General features: G+C 40.1%; 1 long non-coding RNA gene across 1 annotated transcript in view; it reads left to right on the top strand.

Annotated features, from left to right (window-relative positions):
* The window catches only part of LOC126936806 (uncharacterized), a 138,378-nt gene extending 116,283 nt beyond the window's left edge, over positions 1-22,095 (top strand). The window contains exons 3-4 of the long non-coding RNA XR_007719578.1: positions 14,910-15,009; positions 19,459-22,095. This is a non-coding gene — a long non-coding RNA (uncharacterized LOC126936806). The remainder of the gene's footprint in view (positions 1-14,909; positions 15,010-19,458) is intronic.
* Positions 22,096-23,787: the final 1,692 nt, after the last annotated feature.

Below are 23,787 nucleotides of genomic sequence, written 5' to 3' on the forward strand. Positions count from 1 at the left end.
TAGACTTTTTGTTAAAGGAAAAATGTTACCTTTGTATCTTTTTAAATTTTTTTTAAAAAAATTGTGAGTACATAGTAGGTGTATATATTTGGGGTACATGAGATGTTTTGATATTGGCATGCAATGTGAAATAAGCACATTATGGAGAATGAGGTATCCATCCCCTTGAGCATTTATCCTTTGAGTTACAAACAATTCAATTATATTCTTTATTTTTAAATGTGCAATTAAATTATTATTGACTATAGTCACCTATTGTGCTATCACAAAGTAGGTCTTATTTACTCTTTATTTTGTGTATACGTTAACCATCCCCACCTCTCTCCCACCAACTCCCAATTACTCTTCCTAGCCTCTGGTAACCATCCTACTTTCTATGTCCATGAGTTTAATTGATTTGATTTTTAGGTCCCACAAGTAAGTGAGAACATGTGATGTTTGTCTTTCTGTGCCTGGCTTATTTCACTTAACATATTGATCTCCAGTTCGATCCATGTTCCATTTATTCTTTTTTATGGCTGAATAGTGCTCAATTATGTTGTGTGCCATATTTTTTTATCCATTCATCTGTTGATGGACACCTGAGTTGCTTACAAATCTTAGCTATGGTCAACAGTGCTGCAATAAACATAGAAGTGAAGTTATCTCTTCAATATACTGATTTCCTTTCTTTTGGGTATTTCCCAGTAGTGGGATTGCTGGATCATGTGGTAGCTCAATTTTTAGTTTTCTGAAGAACCTCCAAACTGTTCTCTATAGTGGTTGTGCTAATTTGCATTCTCACCAACAGAAAGAGTTACCTTTTCTCCACATTCTCATTAGCATTTGTTTTTGTCTGTCTTTTGGATATAAGCCATTATAACTGGGATGAGGTGATATGTCATTTTGGTTTTGATTTGCATTTCTCTGATGATCAATGATGTTGAGTACCTTTCATACACCTGTTTGCCATTTGTATGTCTTTTTTTAGAAATGTTTACTCAAATCTTTTGCCCATTTTTTTTTCATTATAAAGATCTTTCACTTCTTTGGTCAAGTTAATTCCTAGGTATTTAGTTTTATGTGTGACTATTGTAAATGGGATTACTTTTTGATTTCCTTTTCATATTTTTCATTGTTGATATGTAGAAATGCTATTGATTTTTGTATGTTGATTTTGTATCCTGCAACTGTACTGAATTTGTTTATCAGTTCCCATCGTTTTCTTGTGAAGTCTTTAGGTCTTTCTAAATATAAGATCATATTATCTGCAAACAAGGATAAATTGACTTCTTTCTTTCCAATTTGGATACCCTTTGTATCTTTCTCTTATCTAATTGCTCTAACCAGAACTTCCAGTACTATGTTAAATAACAGTGTTGACAGTGAATATCCTTGTTGTGTTCCAGATCTTAGAGGGAAGGCTTTCGGTTTTTCCCTATACAGTATGATACTAGCTGTGGGTCAGTTGTAAATAGCTTTTATTATGTTGAGGTATGTTCCTTCTCTCTGTAGTTTTTTGAGGGTTTTCTTCATGAAGGGACATTGAATTTTATCAAATACTTTTTCAGCATCAATTGAAATGATCATATTATTTTTATCCTTCGTTCTGTTGATGTGATGTCTCACATTGATTAATTTGCATTTATTGAACCATCCTTGCATTCCAGGGATAAATTCTATTCGGTCATGACAAATGATCTTTGATATGTATTGTTGAATTTGATTTGCTAGCACTTTGTTGAGAATTTTTCCATCAGTGAGAATGATCCATGTGCTGAGGAAAAGAATGTGTATTCTGCAGCTCTTGGATGCAATGCTCTGTAAATATCTATTGGATCCATTTGATTGATACTGAAGATTAAGTCTGATGTTTCTGTGTTGATTTTCTGTCTAGAAGATCTATCTAATGCTGAAAATGGGGTGTTGAAGTGCATACCCTATTCTATTATTGTGTCATGACCTATCTCTCTTTTTAGCTCTAATAATATTGCCTTTATATATCTGGGTGTTGGTGTATGTATATTTAAATTTGTAATATTTTCTTGCTGAATTGACTCCTTTATCATTATACAGTTAGTTTCTTTGTCTCTTCTTATAGTTTTGGTCTTGAAATCTATTTTGTCTGAGTATAGCAACTCCTGCTCTTTTTTGGTTTCCATTGGCATGAAATATCTTTTTCCATTCCTTTCTTTTCAGTCTATATGTGTCTTTGTAGGTGAAGTGTGTTTCTTGTAGGCAACAAATCAATGGGTCTTGTTTTTTCATCCTTTCAGTCAGTCCCTGCCTTTTAATTGGCGACTTTACTCCATTTACAGTCAATGTTGTCACTGAGAAGTAAAGACTTATTCCTACCATTTTTATTTACTTTCTGGTTGTTTTATGATCTTCTCTTCCTTCTCTCTTTCCTTCCTGTCCTCCTCTAGTAAATTTGATGGTGACATGATTTAGCTTTTTTGCTTTTTATTTCTTGTGTACCCATTGTATGTTTTTTGGTTTGAGATTACCATGAGGCTTGCAAATACTATCTTATAACCCACTATTTTAACCTGATAACGACCTAACACTATAGGCATAAACAAAGAAGGAAACAAGCAAAAATGAAAATTATATGCCTTAACTTCATTGCCCCACTTTAAACTTTTTCTAGGTCTGATTATCTCTTATTGTATTGACTATGTCTTGGAAAGTTATAGTTATCATTTTTGATCAGTTCATTGTTTAGTTTATTTTTAACATAAGAGTAGTTTACACACCACAGTCACAGTGTTAAAATATTCTGTTTTTCTGTGTACTTACTATTACTAGTGAGTTTTGTAACTTCAGGTGATTATTTGCTCATCAATGTCATTTTCTTTCTGACTGAAGTGCTCCGATTAGCATTTCTTGTAGGACAGGTCTGGTATTGATGAAATCCCTTAGCTTTTGTTTGTCTGGGAAAGTCTGTTTCTCCTTCAGGTTTGAAGGATATTTTCACCAGATATACTATTCTAGGGTAAAAAAAATTTTTTTCCTCCAGCACTTTAAATATGTCATGCCAGTCTCTCCTGGCCTGAAAGGTTTTCACTGAAAAGTCTGCTGACAGACATAGTGGAGCTCCATTGTATGCTATTTATTTATTTTCTCTTGCTGCTTTTAGAATCCTTTATTTGTTCTTGACCTTTGGAAGTTTGATTATTAAATACTAAGGTAGTCTTCTTTTGGTTAAATCTGCTTGGTGTTCTGTAACCTTCTTACACTTGGATATGGGTATCTTTCTCTAGATTGGGGAAGTTCTCTGTTATTGTCCCTTTGAATAAACTTGCTACCCCTGTTTCTTTCTCTATCTTCTCTTTAAGGTCAATAACTCTTAGATTTGTCATTTTGAGGCTATTTTCTAGATCCTGTAGATGTGTTTGTTGTTTCTATTCTTTTTCCTTTTGTCTGCTTTGACTGTGTATTTTCAAATAGTCTACCTTCAAGCTCACTAATTCTCTCTTCTGCTTGATCAACTCTGCTGTTAAAGGACTCTGATGCATTCTTCAGTATGCCAATTACATTTTTCAGCTCCAGAATTTCTGCTTGATTCTTTTTCATTATTTCAATGTCTTTGTTAAATTTATCGGATACAATTCTGAATTCCTTTTCTGTGTTATATTGAATTTCTTTGAGTTTCCTCAACAGAGCTATTTTGAATTATCTGTCTGAAAGGTCACACACCTCTGTTCTCCAGGATTGGTCCTTGGTGTCTTATTTAGTTCAATTGGTGATGCCATGGTTTCCTGGATGATATTGGTGCCAGTAGATGTTCTTTAATGTCCAGGCATTGAAGGGTTAGATATTTATTGTAGTCTTCACTGTCTGGGCTTATTTGTAGCCATCCTTCTTGGGAAGGCTCTTCAGACATTTGAAAGGACTTCTATGTTGTCATCTAAGCTATATCTGCTTCAGGGGACACCCCAAGCCCAGTAACACTGTGGTTCTTGCAGACTTGTAGAGGTGCCACCTTGATCCTTAGACAAGATCCAGGAGAATTCTCTGGGTTACCAGGCAGAGACCCTTGTTCCCTTCCCTTACTTTCTCCCAATCATAGAGAATCTCTCTCTCTCTCTTTCTCTCTCTCTCTCTCTCTCTCTCTCTCTCTCTCTCTGTTCTGAACCACCTAAAGCTGAGGGTACAGTGACACAGGCATCCTTGTGGCCACCACAACTATGACTGCACTGTGTCAGACCTGAAATCAGCCCAGTGCTGGGTCTCACCCAAGGCTTGCTGTAATAACTTCCTAGCTACTGCCAGTGCCCACTCAAGGCTCTGGATTTCTACAATCAGCAGATATCAGCAGATGGCAAAGCCAGCCAGGCCTGTGTCTTTCCCTTCAGGGTGGTAAGGTCCCCTAAACCCCAGGTGGGTCCAGAAGTGCCATCTGGGAATCAGGGACTAGAGTCAAAAAACTTAGAAGTCTACCTGGTGTTGGCACTCAAACCACACAACAGTCCTTCTCACTCTTCCTTCCCCCTTCCAAAAGCAGAAGAGCCTCACCCATAACCACTCCCACCCGAGGCCATGAAGAGTACTGCCAGACTACTGCGAATGTTCTCTTAAGGCCCAAGGTCTCTAAAGTCAGCTTGTCATTAATACTGTCTGGCCTTGGACTCACCCTTCAGGGCAGTGGGCTCAGTTCTGGCCCAGAGTTGATCCAGAAATGCTGTCCAAGGGTCAAGTTCTGGAATCAAGGACCCCAAGAGCCCGCTTGGTGCTCTACTCCCCTGTGGCCATGCTGGTACTTAAGGTGCACGACAAAGTCCCCTTTACTTTTCCCTCTGCTTTTCTCAAGCAGGAGTTTTGCCCCATACCCACCACTGCTGGTTGTGTGCGGAGTTTCATCTGAAGCTACCAAGTCTCAGATGTTCACCCAAGGCCCTTGACATAGTATCTGGGTATTGCTGCTGGCTATTCAGGGTCCAAAGGCTCTTCAGCTGGCAGGTGATAAATGCTTCCAGGACTAGGGGTCCTTTCTTGAAGGCAGCAGATTCCCTTCTGGCCCAGGGTGTGTCTAGAAATGTCATCTGGGAGCTAGGGCCTGGAATGAGGGCCTCATGACTCTGATTTGTGCCCTATCCTGCTATAGCTGGGCTGATATCCTAGATGCAAGTCCTACTCAGTCTTAATTCTTCTCTTTTCGAGCAGAAGAAAAGGGTCTTTTTTGGAGCCACAAACTGTGCAGCTTGGGGTCTAATAAGGGATAATGTCAGCACTCCATTGGCTGCCCCAGCTGGTGTCTCTGTATGTCCAGTGGCCCCAAGACCACTGACTCTGGGCCTAGTTTGGTACTAGGACTCACCAAAGAGTTGAAGTCCTTATGGTTTATACAACCTTTCAAGTTTACTTGGAGACACAGAGCATAGCCCTTTGTGGTGAGGTTTGCAAAAACCCAAGTTCAGATACCTGGGATCAGTAATTACCCTCTGTCTAGGGCTAGGGCTGGTTTAAATGCTCCCTCCATGGACAAGTGTCACTGAGTTTGGTCCAGTTTTCCTTTCTGCTCTAACAGGACAGTACTGAGTTCAGTGCCTCACAATTGCTATGTTCTCCATCCCTCAGTGCCCAGAGATGCTCTCTGCACCACGCCAAAACTGCCAGGGGAGGGGGAGGGGTTTTTTTATTTTCAGTCTCTTCAGTGCCTCTCAGTGATATGAAGTTACAACCATGTACTGTTAGTGCTCACCTGATTTTTGGTTCCTATGAAGGTGTTTTTTCTGTGTAGATCATTGTTTACTTGGTGTCCTTGTAGGAAGGGTGATGGGTAGAACTTTCTATTCTATCATCTTGCTCCACCCTCTCTAGCTGCTGTATCTTTGAAGTTAAACTACTGTATCTTTCTTCTCTTCCTCCATTCCCCTTTTGCCTCTTTTCCGCAAGCGTGAATTGGATAATTATACTATCCCAGACTTTACGTTTATAAAGTTGTGCCTTGGTGTCTTTGAGTCTACATAGCCTCAGCAAGGGTAAGAAATATCTCTGTTCTTCCCAAGTCCGATCTTTTGTACACCGTGCTAAGAGTTAACCAAACTGCTGCCACCATGTACTCAGAGTCATATTTCTGAATTAGAGGGAGCTGGTCACCTGTGAATTTCCTTAAGACTTAGACCTAGGATGCCCATCTCCAATGAGTGTGAAGAGCTCATGTTCTCTAGAGGAAATATAAATAGTAAAATAGACCCTTAAGCACACCAGTGAAAATTCCTACCCACAATCCTTTTTTTGGTAGGAATGACTATATGGTGAAAACAGAATCTCCTTAGCTGAAATTAATGAATAATGACTGCTGAGATAAGTAATAAATGAATCCTAATGAATCAGCTGCTTAACTCTTTACATCCTTTGGAATTAGACATGTTCTATACATGTCTAAAAACAATTGTTTAGCATTATGTGCTAAATTTTGTGAGCTCGTAGGCCATAATTCTTATGGACATTAATTAGTTAGGAAAATGAGAAATAACATTGAAAGCTCCTAACTTCTTGTTCTGTGTATTGTAGGGACAAAATCACCTGCAGAAGAACCAGAAATTCCTGTTTGTTTTTCTTTTTGTTTGGCCATTATGCTTAATAGCCTTGTCACTTTGGGTTAGTTAGTTATCTCTGTAATATTTATTTTCCTTATTTATAATCTGGAGAAGATATGAATTTCTCCATAGGGTTGCTATAACTGAGTCAATGTATATAAAGCTGTGAGCATACACCAGGTCCGTTTATGATAGGTCTTCAATCAATGGTAGTTTTCTTCTCTTGTGTATATATATTTGACCAAGTACATTATAAATTTATGTGTAATAAAATTCTGGGGCCATACTTTCTTCAAAGAATCCATAAAATAATCCAGTTTCATCTGTATTAACTGAATTATGCATTCAGATGGATTTTAATCTCTTTCTCACACTCAATCCTCAAATTAAGGCCAGTCAATTTAAGATGGCGCGACAGCTTCAGAATCAAGGAAGATTTCATAACTAGATTTAACTGCAGCAAAGAAAATTTGGGTCTGTAAATAAGAACTGACAGCAAAAGCAAAGATTAATCTTAATGGCACACATTAACAATATGCAATTTGAGATTGGCGGTGGAGAATTGTCCCTGAGAACTGGCATTAGGCAGTATGGGTCTTGACGTGGGAGTTCTCATGGGAAAGCTTTCGTTCAATACACCCTTTCCATCCCAAAGACACTAGCATACCCAGAGACACACACGATCAGGGAAAGTGGCCTATTTAGATCAAATCATCATGGGTATGGACTGTTTCCATTTAATATAATAGTCATTCAGCAGTAACAACTCCCTTAGAATAACTTAGAAGTGACAGGGAAATTGGATGGAACTTCAAGTAGTTGACTCTAGAAAAACAATGAAGCACTGACTAGAAGTCTTAAATTAAACCTTAAAGTCTACAAGGACTTGAAGGGTTTGTGACCATCTAAAAAGTGACAACAGAAGAGAATCTGGTTTGGTTATTGGAGACTTTGAACAGGCTTGTTTTACAGGACTGTTGTCTTGGGTCAGATTCCAGAGAATGATACCACTATGATCACCAGCTCCTCTTCATGACTATGGGGGGCAAGGAGCCAAAGAGGTGAGAAATTATGAGATGCCTACATGTTGCCTGCTTCAGGGCTGTTTACACTAGGTTGACTTTCTTGACTAGGAAGCAAAACATAGGTTTTTGTGCCTCAATTGAGTAGATCCAATAACTACTATATCTGTCCTGCCTGACAAGAATAATATGAAGACTAAAGAAGTTATCAGAATGTCTCAGAAAAAAGGAATATACAAAAACATTATAGTTTTTACATTCTAAAGGATAAAATTGTTATCATTTTGTAAAAAGCTTATTTTATTAACTGTAATTTATTAACAGCTGGAAGGATAGAAGAACAACTTTAATAACTGGGAAAATGCATTTTCTTTTCTAAGAAATTATGTTTGTATTGTCTGAGAAATGCATTTTCTCAGTTATTGAAGTTGCTCCTTTATTCTTTTATTAAATGAGTAATAGATTTTTATTGTAGAAGAAATTATATTTTCTAATACTACATATTCTGTATTGGTATGTCTTTACAGAAAATACAAATACGTACCAGTAGTTATTGAGTAATCAAGTATTTCCCAGAAGGGCATCATCTTGGGAATCGGTGTGAGGTGGGATGGTTGTTGGTGGGGAGGGAGGGTCAGATTACCTGTGAAGTTGTGACAAGGATTTGAGAAATCTACACATGTCCCAAGAACTACCTGTACATTGAATCAATATTCCATATTGTACATATGCAGTAGATATTAGGAATAGCACATGAAAATTTCTTTCACTTTATAAAACTTTCCTCACATTTCAGAAGTTTAGTGGCTACCTCTCTGTTCTAAATTTTCAAATTTTCAGTAGATCTATCTACTGCCTCATCTGGTGTAGACTGCTATGAACCAGAAAGAGGTGCTAATGTATGTACATGGAACTTCTCCCTGGGCCAAACACTAAACTCAGGCTCAGGGGTTCTGTAGTGTGCTCAAGGCCATGCAGCTAGTCAGAGATAGGGCCAGGTTTAAAACTCAGATTGGTCTAATTTTAAAGCCAAAATATTTTTACTTTACCATGGTGCCTTCCAATTGAGCAGATTGTCTGTTTTTGCATCATACTTTCAAAGATTCCGTTCCTAGGTGGAAGTGGCAAGAATATGTGTGTGTGGCGATGTGGAACTTTCATTTTTGTGTGTTGCTTTGAGCCTCAGTATTCAGCCATTTAATGTAATGAAAGAGAGAGAACTAAGTAGTACCCAATGCATAGTAGGAAAAGGAAATGACCTTAAGCCCCTGGGAGAGTGGACAGTACCATGCCTGGGGAGTGAGGAGGCCTAGCTTCTCATTGCAGCCCAGCTGCTGATTCGTGTGACCTTGGGGAAGTCCTATCCTACTCTGACCTCTGTTCTCCCATTTATAAAATGAAAATGTAAAATCAAGCCCCAGAAACACAGCAGATATATTTCTGGCTTTCTAATCCAACCAAGTGAAGTGCTCAAGCTATGGAACAAAATTAGACTTGATTCAAGCCCTCTTTGTTATCATCGGCTGTATTTCTGGAGCAAATAATTTAATCTAATTTTTTAACCAATTCATTATCTCCCAAAATCATATTGATGAAGAAATCACAACAAACATTGTTCTCTCGTTTACTTTGCCAAGAGGCGTGTGATGCCGTAAACCCTGCTTCTGCAACTTTAGCATGTTGACTTCATTGTCAGAAAAGAACAATGGGAAAATTACAAAAACTTTCTTCATAAATGGAAAGTATTGCAAAATAGCCACAGGAGAAATCATGTTAAGTCAAATGGGTCCCAAGGACAGATTGTAGGTTTATATGTATCATTCACCACAGAAATATGCTCAATGAAACTTTCAAATAAAGTTAGTTGATAAATGAAAAGACTGTATTTTATTAGCAAACTACCTTAGAAGTAGCTGTTAAACAAATTAAGATACAACAATAACACAAGAGTTTCTGGAACCCATTGGTACCTGACTGTAGTGCCCAGAAAGGGCTCCTAGCTTGTGGCCCTCAAAGAAGGAATAAATATTGAGGGACCTACCCTGGAGTAACTCCTGACTCCCATCCTACCTGACGGGTCAGAAAAAATCCCAGGGCTCTTCTAGCAGTGGACTGTCTAGGACCCAATATAGCTATCTTCATTTTGAATTGTAGAGAAAAAAGGGATTGTCGACATTACTCTTTTGGAATTATCTGAGAGTTAAAAGGTTGCTCAGCACTAACAGAGAGGAGCATTTTCTTTTGAATCAGAGCACTTTATGGCTGGAAAATAACCCTGATGTTATGAAGTTTTGCAAACCATAGGAAAGGGATAGAGGCTTTAAGGGAGAGAATTTCTGACTTACATAATAAGGAAAAAAAAATCAGGGACAGGATGGCTGGTGGGTCGAAGCAGGGGCAAAAAGATGATGCATTTCATGTCACTATAAGTTCTTGGAGAAGAAAAAGAAAAACTCAAGTTTCCGTTAGGAACTGAGAGCAAAGTTTCCATCAGGAACTGAGAGATCAAGAGGGAGCCAGAGATCACTACCACCAGAGAGCCAATCAATAAGAAGGAGCATAACAACGAAAACAACAATTTCCTTCAAAGGAGTTTGAACAACTGCTTTGCTCTTTTTAGGAACCCAACATTTCCTTGACACAGACAAAAAAACAGTCAGGAAGGTGGTCTTGATTTGAATCTTCCCATTGTGCATGCATACAAAGAAGACCTTCCATCTTATCAGTAAAATCTAAATTCTACGGAGTTCCTCAGTGTTATTAAACAACTGCCCTATGGCACTTTGAAAGGAGAGGGCAATAGGGCTTAAAATGACAACATATGAATGTGCAGCAGTGAGAACGAGGGCCACTCTGTCCAACCACACAGCACACTGACAGAGAAAGTTGCCTGGATGTGTCAGGCAGCCTCCCTTCTAGTTCTGGAAAAGCCACCCTCTGTCAGAACACTCATTTGTCAGATGAGAGGTCATTGGTATTATCTAGTCCATCCATCTTCAAGGGTTGCTAGGGTGATAAGGGGAGACGAATGGTGCCAGGCAACCCTAGGAATTTCCACTTTCAATGCTTGAGCCAAAGAATCAGTTTTGTCCAAGCATGGTAGGGGCTGAGAATTGCTATATTTGTGCAACAGTTTTCAAGGAAACAGAAAAAAGAAGAGGAGTTACATTTAATCTTAGAAAACTGGACCCAATGAGGCTGCCCTGTAAGGAGGATGGATAGCCCTCCTACTAAGATCCTTCACACCTTTCCCTGCACTACTTCAGTCCTTCTTGGAAGCCTAGCCCTTTAAACATATTAAATAGTGATTCTTTGGCTACATCTCTGAGCTTCTTCAGGTCAGCCTGGCAGCTCTTTATCCCACATACAATCCAGGAAAATGGCTTTGACTGGTGTATTAGTCCATTCCCACGCTGCTAATAAGGACATAGCTGAGACTGGGTAATTTATAAAGGAAGGAGGTTTAATTGACTCACAATTCTACAGGGCTGGGAAGGCCTCAGGAAACTTAACAATCGTGGTGGAAGGAGAAGCAAACATATCCTTCCTCACATGGTGGCAGCAAGGAGAAGTGCAGAGCAAAGAGGGGGAAAGCCCCTTATAAAACTGTCAGATCTTGTGAGAAGTCACTCACTATAATGAGAATAGGATGGAGGTAACTGCCCCTATGATTCAATTACCTCCCACCAGTCCCTCGCACACACATGGGGATTATGGGAACTACAATTCAAGGTGAGATTTGGGTGGGGACACAGCCAAATCGTATCAACTGGTTTCTGGAGAACCAGGTTCTTGTTCAAGTGGCTTTGCTTTTGCCCAACATCCACATTGTTATTTATTTTTCTCAACCATTCTTACCTGGTGACAGGCCTTGGTGAGTCTGCAAGTGACCAAAAAATAAAATCACATTCCGTTTTGAGAATGTGGGCTTGAGACAAAGACCAAGGTCTTTGGCAAACTCCTTCTGATGGACTCTATAGAAGCGAGGGTGAGGGAGTCTCCTTTCTCAGGTCATTAGTAGGCTTCATGTCCTTATCCATGCACTCAACATAGTCCACCCCAGGGAGGAAGGCTGTTGGAGAAATGGCCTGCCAGTGGGAGTTGTTTGGAGCCCCAATACCAGCATCTGTCTTCTTACTCAGATAGTAATATGGGAAACACCATTTGAGTAGTTGGTGAAGATGGCCCTGGTCCCCCTATGACGTGCTTCTCTAGATTTCAAGGCAAAGATTCATGAAGACCACGTGTCTTTTATGCAAGCCCTGTTCATCCAATTGTGATGTTCTAGGGTCTAAACTCCACTTGTATATCAATGTTGAAATCCCCAAAAATGGGAGAAAGCAAAAGTGTTTCAGGTGCTTTAGGACCCTTGGTTGGGGTTGCGCCATCCCTGGTAATTGTACATTTTACTGGGAGTGCATCTTTCCTCCAGCTACCATTGGCTTATCTATCATAACATCTAGCTTTTGTCAGGTTCAGGGCACCATAATTATAAAAGCCCATGGAGTGGACAAATGTGTGGGGAAAAAAACCCACATAGTAAGGACATATCATTTTGGTTTTCCAACCATCACTGGGAAGAGCTTTGCCATGGCTCTCAGTCCATCAGACAGATACAGGGCACCTGGCCCTGGGCCACTGCACATAAGCCCTTCTCAGCCTAGAGTGATGCATGCAGGGATGCTCTGACCCCACGCACACTGCTGATCCCCAGTGGTCAACCCTGGTGGGAAGTAGAGCAGTGATACCCATTTTCCCATTTAGCCTTTCTGAACCATAGTCCTCTCAAGTATAAACTGAGTGGAATAATAGCTTCTGGTGAAGCAGGTCCTTGCTGGGGTATTGTGAGAATCAATGAGATAACTGGTTTTATTTCCCAGCACAGTGTCTAATTCCATTCTTTTTCTGCTTCTATTTTCCATTTCTGAATTAGAACTAATCCAGATTCACTCTGGAGTCAATCTCCAAAGCCAAAATCCTCTAATCCAGTGGTCCCCAACTATCTTGGCACTAAGAACTGGTTTCGTGGAAAACAAATTTTCCACGGATGAGGTGGTGGGGTGGGAGGATGGTTTCGGGATGATTCAAGCCCATTACATTTATTGTGCACTTTATTTCTATTATTATGACATTGTAATATATAATGAAATAATTATACAATTCACTATAATGTAGAATCAGTGGGCGCCCTGAGCTTGTTTTCCTGCAACTAGACGGTCCCATCTGGGAGTGATGGGAGACAGTGACAGATCATCAGGCATTAGATTATCATAAGGAGTGTGCAATCTGGATCCCTTGCATGCACAGTTCACAGTAGGGTTTGCACTCCTATGAGAATCTAATGCCCTTGCTGATCTGACAGTAGACAGAGCTCAGGTTGTAATGTGAGTGATGGGGAGTGGCTATAAAGTACAGATGAAAAGTAAAGCTCACCCACTACTCACCTCCTGCTGTGTGGCCTGGTTCCTAACAGGCCACAGACCAGTACCGATTCCTGGCCCAGGGGTTGGAGATCCCTGCTCTAATCCTCTTCTCTCCTGGGGAAAACAAATAAACTCTACACTTTTTTCCCCCTGTTGAACTGGAGCTCTGTATGAAATGGCTGGCTAGCCACTCAAACCTTATATCCCACCTCTCTGTCTTCACAGGACCCCCTCCTGCCCCTACCCTTCGGCACTAGCTATACCAGAGCCTCAAATCTACTGCATTCCCTGGGCCACCCTGACCATTGCTCTCAGCACTGTGAGTCACACTGTACTGCAATGTGCACGTCTAGTTCCTCTTCTAGACTCAGTGCTCCTTGTGGGAAAGGATCAGATCATGTCTTGCTCATATTTGATATAGTGCCCAGTGTGTAACTAACATACTTTTGATTAATCAAACATCAAAGCAGACACAGGAGTTGGGGGTGAGTTGTAAGGATGGCCTGAATATTTTAGAGAGATCCTGTTAGTTTCTTTGAAGATTTCCCACCAAATAAATACATATGAATTCATTTTAGAGGGGAGGATAATTGATTTTTCTCTGTGAACAAGGAGGACACTTCCTTCTTCTCCTTTTTTTTTTTTTAAACAGATGTGTGATGAAGGACATAAATTACACAGGAAACAGGATGAGAAGACATAAACCTGCTTAACCCAATTATATATTTCCATCAACAGGCGGGGTCGCAAGAGAAGGGAGGGTGATTCAGGAGACAGGGGCCATTAGGAAACCTTCTTCTTCACTCTTTGTTGGAAAGAAAGAGAGCAAAGGAGAGGAGAATAAGATAGAGCAGCTCTCATGGGAAGTGAGAAGCAATGCGTTTGTTACACAACACAAAACTATCTTGAGAAGAGTGTCCTGTCTTCGAAATGTTAAACAGTGGGTGCAGAAACCATTCTTTGAAGACAAACGAAAAGCAAAAAACACCCAAACAAAACAAAACAAAGAAATCGAATTGGGAAAAAAAAAAAAAAAAAAAAAAAAAGAACCTACCTTTTAAAAGAAAAGGCGATCTAATTTAGCTGGGAAAAGTCATGCTTGAAGCCAGATGCAGACAACACAGAGTTCATAATTCCAAGGACCAGGTGTCTAAGGAAGAGCACTGGGGTGGGGGCAACAGAGGAACAGCTTGCACACTTTCATTTCACAGATTCCACCTGATTTCAGTCTTAATATAGTAATTCCATAAAGCAAAAGTTTGTGACTTACATTTTGCAAATAAAATGAAGTTCAGAATTGAACTATTTTGAGGTTAAGATTTTTCCTCAGCTGGTTAATGGGACAATGAAGATTTGATCCCATGTCCACATGACATCTTATCCGTCTCCTTCACTGTACCATGCTCCCTCCTATAATGGAAGGTAGCCCATTGAACCCTATTCCCCTGGCTGCTGGCTCTGGGCTATTTGCTCAGCTGATCTTGAACCCCAGGGCAGGACCTCACAGTAACCCTTATTGCAATGCTCAGAATTCAGTGTTCATTACTTACCCCAGTGGACCTCTCTCTTTTTCTTTCATATAGCCTTGTTCCTCCTTCCAGATTCACTCTAATCCAGTGGTCCCCTACCACAGAGGCTGACTCTGTGGTGCTTACCTGTAAGTCAGGCTGATGGAGTGAGCACCACCTGGACTCTTGCCCATCAGCATGGCAGGAGGCAGAAAGGGGGTCGGAGGGTCTTAAACTAGCAATTACACACTCCAGCCCAGAAGTGAAACTGCTCACCATTCATTTGCCAGAGCCAGGCACATGGAAACCCAAGCCCTGGAAATATTTGGTAAACAGCATCAATGACTACTGCAGCACCTGTTACCTTATATTTAATTGACATACCATGCATTTTACATGTTTATTATGCTTATTGTCTGTCTCTCCATCCAGGTGCTGTCTGTACACAGAGGGTTTTGTCTGGTCGCCGGTGTATCTTCAGTGCCCAGAACAGTGCATGGCAATGGCAGACTCTCAAATGATGGTTTAAAGAGTGAGTAAATATTGTCAGTTCTGCTCCTTACTTGCTGAGTGGTCTTGGGCGAGTTGTTTGTACTTTCTGAGCCTCCAAGTGTCTTTTTAAAAAATGAGGATAAAGGGATGATTTCTCACAGAATAGTGGCTAGAATTAAAGAGATAAGCAGCAGAGTGTCTAACACAAATCCTAGCCCTTAATAAGCTCTGAATAAATATTTGTTTCTTTCAACCTCCTGTAGCCAAATTAGCCTCTGACTTTTAATCAAATTCTCAAGCAAATTTATGTTAAAAAGATAGAGCAACTATGTAGTTTGAATACATTCTGTAACATTTCTTTCCTGCCCAGTGTGCAGAACAATACTGATGCTCTTTCCAGAAAATTTTTTTCCTAGAATTGCTGGAAAACTCTGTAAATGGAGCAAGCTTTAAAACTCAGGGTGGGGACAGGTCTGGGTACAGCCACCAGTCAAGCCTTTCAGACAGTGTAACAAATGATATGTGGATGCAACTAGGGAAAACACACTCATTCTTCACAAATCTGGCTGAATCACGTTTAGCCCACAGGTGCACTTGACCTGTTAACAACATTTAGACAGATTTATCAGCTGTAAACTTTGCACCAGCAAAAAACAAAACAAAACAAAACAAAAACCCCACAGGCATTATGGACAACAGTATGAAGGTTCTTCAGAAGACTAAAAGTGGAATTACCACACAATCCAGTAATCTCACTTCTGGTTGTATATCCAAAGGAATTAAAATCAGTATGCTGAAGGGATACCTGCACTCACATGTTAATTGCAGCATAATTCACAATAGCTAAACTATAGGAAAAACCCACATGTCCATCATCAGATGAATTGATAAATAAAATAGGGTATATATTGACAATGGAATACTACTCAGCCTTAAAATGGTGAGAAATCCTATCATTTTTGACAGCATGGATGAAGCTGGAGGGCGTTATGCTAACTGAAATAAGCCAGGCACAGAAAGACAAATACCACATGATCTCAAATATATGTGGGATCTAAAAATATGGAATTCATAGAAGTGGAGAGTAGAATGATGGTTACCAAAGGCAAGGAACAGGGGTGGTGGGGAAAGGGAGATGTTGATCAAAAGGTACAACATTTCAGTTAGGCAGTAGGAATAAACTTTAGTCTATTGCACAGAATGGGACTCTAATAATAATGCCTTGCGTATTTCCAAATCACAAAAATATTTTAAATGTTTTCACCCCTGCCAAAAATGTTAAGTATGTGAGGTGATATGTTTAATTAGCCCGATTTAGTCATTCCACATTGGAAATACATATCAAAACATCACATTGTAACATGTACCTAGATATAATTATTATTTATTAATTCAAAAAGAAACCAAATAAATGTTAATAACCCACTTATTTTTCTTCTTCTCTACATAAACAAGAAGGATTTGTTGGTGACAAGGGACATTCAAACAAATTAAGTAAAGGATTTGATCCTCTCTGCCACTTCCTCAGTGGCCACCTGGTGTGGCAAACTGCACATTCACTTCAGGTGTCAAGTTCATGGAAGCCTGAAGAGTTTCTAGGGACAAATGAGCATGTGGTGTTTGTGCTTCAGCTAGGGCTGGTGAGCATAGTAACAAGAGCCTGGACTGAGTAAGGAAAGAAAGAGCATGTCCTTCATTAACACAGAAACAGAGAGAGAAAAAAGAAAGCAAGCATACAAGTCATATAAAACTTTCCACTTTGGGGGATTCTCTTCCTTTTGTATTTTTATGAGATCATTTGCTTGGAAATGTATTGTTTGAAAAAACTAAATGGAGTTCTTTTAACATGCCCCAGATCGAACTGATTGCAATGAATCAGAGTACAATAAGCCTTGTGTTTATGAAACATCTTTCAGGATACAGTGGAAAGAGAATGAAATTTGAACTCAAGAAGTGAGTCCATGCTCCACAGTTTACTGGCTGCATCAGTTTGTGTAAACTGTTAACTCTGTAAACCTCACTTTCTTCGTTTTAATATGGGGATTATAAAACCTAATTTATGGGGCTGTGGTGAGAATTCCATGAGCTAATGTTTGTAAAATGTTGTTAGCAATATTAAAGTGCAATGATGGTATTTATAATTATTCAGGAGAATTATAAACAATTCAAAAAAAATTTCTACTTATCCTGGGAGAAGAGATAAAGACTTATCACTCTCTTCTCTTAGAGTCACCCTTCGCTTTTTTATAGCACCAATTAGTGTGTGTGCATTAATATACTACTATATATAATATACATTATGACATATTTGTATATATACTAATAATGCATTATATTACGTAGATGGACAGAAAGAGAGAGAGAGAGAGAAAACATCCCTTGGTTAATATTTCCATTGTCATTTATAATTTCTTCTCTAGATTGTTGCAATAGCTCCTGAACCAGATTGGCTGTCTTTGTGTGGTGTTTCTAATCCAAAATAATCTGAGTTAACTGCATATCTGACCATGTCACTTCACCTTAAGAGACTCTAAACCGGCCTAAAGCTCAAAGTCCTTAGTTTAGTCCAATGATTCTCAACAGAGGAAGGGGAAGGTGTGAATTTACCCCTACCTCTGCTGGTCATTTTATAGTATCTGGAGACATTTTGGTGTGTCATGACAGTGGTGTGTTAGAGGGACTTGCTACCGGCATCCAGTGAATAGAGGCCATGGCTAAACATTCTACAATGCACAGTATAGCCTCTCATAGCAATCACCCTGTCCAGAGTGTCAATAGTGCTAAGGTTGAGAAATCTGCATTCAGCTCATGGGTTCTCCCTAACAGGCCTCTACCTACCAAGCCCCAAACTCATCACTGCCTTCGCACTCCAGCCTCTAGCTTAAGTGAATTACTCTCACATCCCCAGGTCATTCCAATTGTTCCCAGATGGCATGGCATCTTTGGGCCCTTGTCCTGGCTGTTTCCCATGTTGAACTTGCTTACCCTGACTTCTCCAGCTGCCAAATTCTGCCTCCCATTATTTGGAGGACCCCCTTGCACCTCCTGTCCTTTAGAAAGCCTTTCACATACCTCAGGCCTCTTCTGTGTGTGTCCACAGTCCTCTCGGTCTCCCTCTCTCACTTGACTTATCACACTATAATAAAATAGAGCTAATTCGGTGATGATGTCTTTTTGGATCGAACTCTCCCAGCCATCTGTGAGTTCAGAAGGGGCTGGGACTATTTCTTCTTCATCTTTGCAGCCTCAGAGCCTCAGGGCCCAGCATTGGCTGGACACATCATCTCAGTAAATATGTGTTGACTGAAATGGAGGACAAAGCCAAATCAGTGACTATCTTCGAGTTGAAGCTGCAGGGTTGTTTTGGAATATCGTAAGGGGAACCACTGAAACAAAGATTCTGTCCTTAAGGACAAAGTTTACCGCGTATCCTAGACTGTCAAGGATAGTCCCATTTCACTAATGATGCTTAACATTTATTGATTTGTTTGTGTGACAAGAACTTGCAAGGGTTTTATGTTGAATCTTCACTTTACTGAGTGCGTACTTTTGTATGTCCTCTCATTATTTCCATTTTATAGGTATGGGGACTGAGACTTGGAGTTTAAGAAAAGATGTCACACAACAAGTAGTGAAGCCAGGATTCAATCCAGGAATCCAGACTCTCCAAACCACCCACTCAACTACTGTGCTAGATCAATCAGCTGTTAGATCCATTGTCCTGATGTATGGTCCCCTGGGAATACAGTTTCAGTGGGTCTACATTTCAGAGACAAAAAAAAATAGAGCTAGCAGGAGACAGTCATTAATAACATGTCCATGTCACAGCCAGACATTAGTCTGAAGTCTTTCTATTCAACAGTATCACAATGATTCAGTGGTATTGTCCACTAAGCCTATTATTTGTGAAAATTTGCCCATCAGCTGGGGCAAAGAAGCCTGCACTTGCAGGTCTTGCATGAGAACAGACATTGCATCTTAGCACCCACCTTGGGGACCCGCTGCAAATAGATCTTTGACAATTACATAAGCCCTCTGAAATCTTTACCAGATCTGGGACAACTTTGATTCCTGTCTGGTACAAATCCTTCATCCTGGGAGGTCTCTGTGCTGAATCCCATTTGCTACAGATCTCTGAAACCTTGCAGGCTGCTTAACTCTTCCCAAACTTTTTGGTTTAAAAATACATTCCTAGTCAGTGGGTCTGAGTGCATTCTTTGTGCCTAGAGAATGCTGTTCCCTTCAGCTTTGGAGCAGGCCAGCACACAGCTCAGACCAAAAAATGTGACACTCCATTTTCAGACTGTGTGGCCTCAGAGCATAATGTGAGCAGACGGGGGTTCCCATGCAATTCTGAGAAGAAGGCAGTGCTTTTCCAGGGTGGTCTAGTGGTCTTGGATTGCAGTCGGCTCCATGTGCTCAGATCTTTTGGAAAATCTCACGGAAAGTTTATTTACAGAAATTCTTACTCTTGTCTTCTTTCCTCTAGGGGTTGTCTTTTCCAAGGCCCATCACCTGCTTCACAGATATGTGGTTGTTATTCATCAAGTGTGTTTCCTGACTTGCTCTATAGTTCTTTTCATGTATCTGTTCTATAAGCACTCCCTGAGTACCCCTTCTGTGCTGGGCACTCTGGTAAGTGCTGGAGTACAGGAGTCTAAATGCAGGTCCACTCTCAGAGTGTTTACAGTCTAATGGGAAAGACACAATAAAATCAACTAAAGGTGATTAGTCTTAAAACAGAAGTTTAGCAAGCCAGGGGTACACCCAAGAAGGGCCTCAAATAAGTCCTGGAAGTCAGAGAGAACTTCTCGGATGATGGCTAAACTGATTTACGAAGGACAGAGATGAGCCGGGAAGAGGGTATTGAAGGAGATGGGAGGCAAGGATCCCAGGCAAGAGAAATAGGATGTACAAAGTCCCTGGGGCAAGTAAGGGTGGAGCGTGTTTTCGAAGGGCAAGTAATTCAATCTGGCTGGAAAGTAGAGGATGCCTGTGGTGCTGGTTGTGGCAGGTGGAGGGGCAGGTAGTGAGAGAGGAAGTTAGAGAGAGTGCCATGTGTTGTGTCCTGTGGGACATGGCAGGCCATGCTAAGGATTTTGAACTTTATCTTGAGGAAATATGAGACAGATTTTAATCAAGAACATGACATGATCAGGTTTATCTTTTGTTAAGCCCAGTTATACAGAGATTCAGCAGAAATGCCTGGAACCTTTGTGACTGAGTTTTTATCAGATCAGAAACTTGTTTCCACCCTTGTCATCAGAACCTGTGCAGGGAATGTTAGGGCAGACCCCCTGGGCAGGTTGATGATGGAGAGCTGTGACAGAGTCTGGGAAGACCTCAGAGATCCAGAAGCAAGGGGTAGACAGTATTAATCCTGGGAGTAGTTGGAATGCCAGGACCTAGGGAGACAGGATGAGCAGGAAGGAACAGGAAGAGGACTGGCTTCCAACAGGCTCCACTCCCTGGGGGCAGCTGCAATTTCAGACAAGTAAGTGCCAGCAGAGCTAAAATTTAGGGATTCAAATCAAGGTTGAAGCCTAAGGTTCCTGATGGGTTACCCACAAAAGGAGAGGGTCAAACATTAACCTAGCACTAGACACCGAGGAAGGCACTTTGCAAACGTCGGTCTTCCATCTGTGTTGTAAAGTAGGCATCATTATTTGCATCTGCCAACTGAGAAGAGAGAAGCTTAGAGAGGTGCAGTAACTTGCCCAAGATTGCACAGCTAGTAAGTACAGAGCCAGGATTTTACGTCAGCGTTCTCTGCTTCAAACCTGTTTTCACCAAATGTTAGAGTTGGCACTCAACCCCAAATCAATCCTAATAATCCATTACGCTCTGATGTCCCTTTTATTTTTCATCTTTAAATGAGAAGTGGGTCTTCATGAACGATTTCCCCACATGAAATCTGCATCCTACAATACTTTGCATCAAGAACTGTGTGGCTCCGGATCCCCTACCAGAACTATCATCTCACTTAGGGGGCTGCTGCCTGCACACCATGCTGAAGCTTCCCCCACTTCTCCCCATCCGCACCCATTGTCGCAGATGCCCAAATGTGGCTCCTTGTTCCTTCACAGACTGACATCCCTCTTTCTTTTGGAACTCAATGTCCATCCACCAGATAAGAGAGGCATTGGCCTCGACGTGATTTTTGGGGTGCAGACCACATTGTCCTAGACCTGAAGTTCTATTGACTCTATCTCAATCTTCTCCAAAGGACCACTCTTAGCCAGCACCCCTGAATAACTTTAGTTACTGGGGAATAACTTTAGTCAGTGCAAATAAAAATAGTCCCATTTATCTGAAATATGGAGCCAATATGGTGGTATGGAAAGAGCTGGAACTTCGAGTCCATCAGACCTAGATCCCCAGCTCTGCCACTTGCTACCTGTGTGAACTTTGGTAAGTCTCTTAAATTTGCTGAGGCCCAATGTTCTCATTTGTATATGGAGATTATAATGCCTACCTCCCAGGACTGTTTTGAGAATTACATGAGTAGATCTTGGTGCAATGCCTGGCTGATAGTGCAGTAGAAAAAATAATCAGTACAACCGTTATTACCATAGGCAACCCTCCTCCATATCTAGGCAATGAACCATTCAAAGCATCTTTATAATTTGTGTGCATAGGGAGTGGGGTTTTTTTTGTTTTTTGTTTTTTGGTGGTTTTTTTTTTGTTCTTATTCCCCCAAGGTGTGTGGATGAATTCCAGAGCCAAGTGAGACACTGTAGCTCAGGAACAAAACACATAATTTTGTGACTTTTCCACAATAGGAGCCTGTATGCATGCCTACTTCACAAGGTGGTGGTAAGGATCAATATCAAGCAAACAATCAAACCCCTTTGTAAACTATAAAATAGTATGTATGTCCCTCTTTATTTTATTTTATTTTTATTTTTTTGAGACGAAATCTTGCTCTGTTGTCCAGGCTGGAGTGCAATGGTGTGATCTCAGCTCACTGCAACCTCCGCCTCCCGGCTTCGAGCAATTCTTTTGCCTCAGTCTCCCAAGTAGCTGGGATTATAGGTGCCAACCACCATGCTTGGCTAATTATTTATATTTTTAGTAGAGACAAGGTCTCACCGTGTTAGCCAGGATGGTCTCGATCTCCTGACCTTGTGATCCACCCACTTCTGCCTACCAAAGTGCTGGGATTACAGGCATGAGCCACTGCACCCAGTCCCTCTTTATTTATTTATTTATTTATTTATATATTTTTTTGAGACGGAGTCTCGCTCTGTCGCCCAGGCTGGAGTGCAGTGGCCGGATCTCAGCTCACTGCAAGCTCCGCCTCCGGGGTTTATGCCATTCTCCTGCCTCAGCCTCCCAAGTAGCTGGGACTACAGGCGACTGCCACCTCGCCCGGCTAGTTTTTTGTATTTTTTAGTAGAGACGGGGTTATTTTTATGATCTTTATTTTTTGAACCAAATTTCTTCCACTGTAATTGATATATAATACAGTGCTTACATTTTAAGTGTACATTTTGATGAGTTTTTGAGAAATGTATACACAAGTGTGACCACCACGTCAATCATGACACATAACATTTTCATTGCTCCAGAAACTTCCCTGATGGCCCTTTTAGTTGATCCCCCATATATTCCTTGCCTCAGGGAAAGATTTATCTGATTTCTGTTATTATAAATTAGTTTTACGTGATCAAGGACTTTATGTAAATTAAATCATCCTGGTTGTGCTCTTTCATTTCTTCTTTCACTCAGGATAGTGTTTAAGATTTGTCCATATTGTACCTATCAGTGGTCTGTTGCTTTTTATTACTGATTAGTATTCCATTATTTGAATATACCATTGTTCAGTTATCTACTCACCAGTAGATAACATTTGGGCTATTTCCCATGATGAACTTGGGCTATTTCCAGTTTGGTGTAGTTGTGAATAAAGTTGCTTTAAATATTCATGTAAATGAATATTTTTTTCATGTAAGTGAATGTGTTTTTATTTCTCTTTGATACCTAGTATTGAAACTGCTGAATTATATATTAAGTGTATGATTAACTTTAAAAGAAACTACCAATCTTTTTTTCTAAAGTGGTTGCACCATTTTGCAATCCAAGCATCAATGTATGAATTGCCCCATGTCTTTGCCAACACTTGTTATTGTCACTATTTAAATTTTAGTCATTTAAGTGGTGTGTAATGGGATTTAATTGTGGTTTTAATTTGTATTTCCCTGATGATTACAGATGTTTGCTCTTTTTCTGCTCTATGGCCATTAATATATCTTCTTTTATTAAGTGCCTATTCAAATCTTTGGCCCATTTATTTATGTTATTTGTTAAAATTTTTCTCTTATTATTATCGAGTTGGAAGGCTTATTTTTATAATCTAGATTCTAGTCCTTTGTCACATATCTGTATTGTGAATATCTTCTCCCTGTCTGTGGCTGATCTTTTCATTTTCTTAATATTTTTAAGAGCAGAAAGTTTTAATTTTTATGTAGATAAATTTATTATTGTTTGCCTTCATGATCCTTGCATATTGTGTTTTAAGAAATCTTTGCCTATCCAAGGTTTATGAATATTTTCTCCTATGTTTTCTTCTAGAACTTGTGTTGTTTTATCTTTATGTTTTGGTCTGTGGTTCATTTTGAATTAAATTTTGCATATGACAACAGGTAGGAGTAAGATTCTTTCTTTCTTTCTGTTTTTGCACATGGATATTCAGCTGTTTTAGAAGCCTATATGGAAAAGACTTTTATTGAATTATGCTATTGCATTTGTCAAAAATCAATTGACAATATATGTATTCATATATGGACTATTTAGTTAAACTATGTCTATATCTTTG

This window comes from Macaca thibetana, chromosome 15 (assembly GCF_024542745.1).
Source record: "Macaca thibetana thibetana isolate TM-01 chromosome 15, ASM2454274v1, whole genome shotgun sequence".
In the NCBI taxonomy this organism is placed as follows: domain Eukaryota; kingdom Metazoa; phylum Chordata; class Mammalia; order Primates; family Cercopithecidae; genus Macaca; species Macaca thibetana.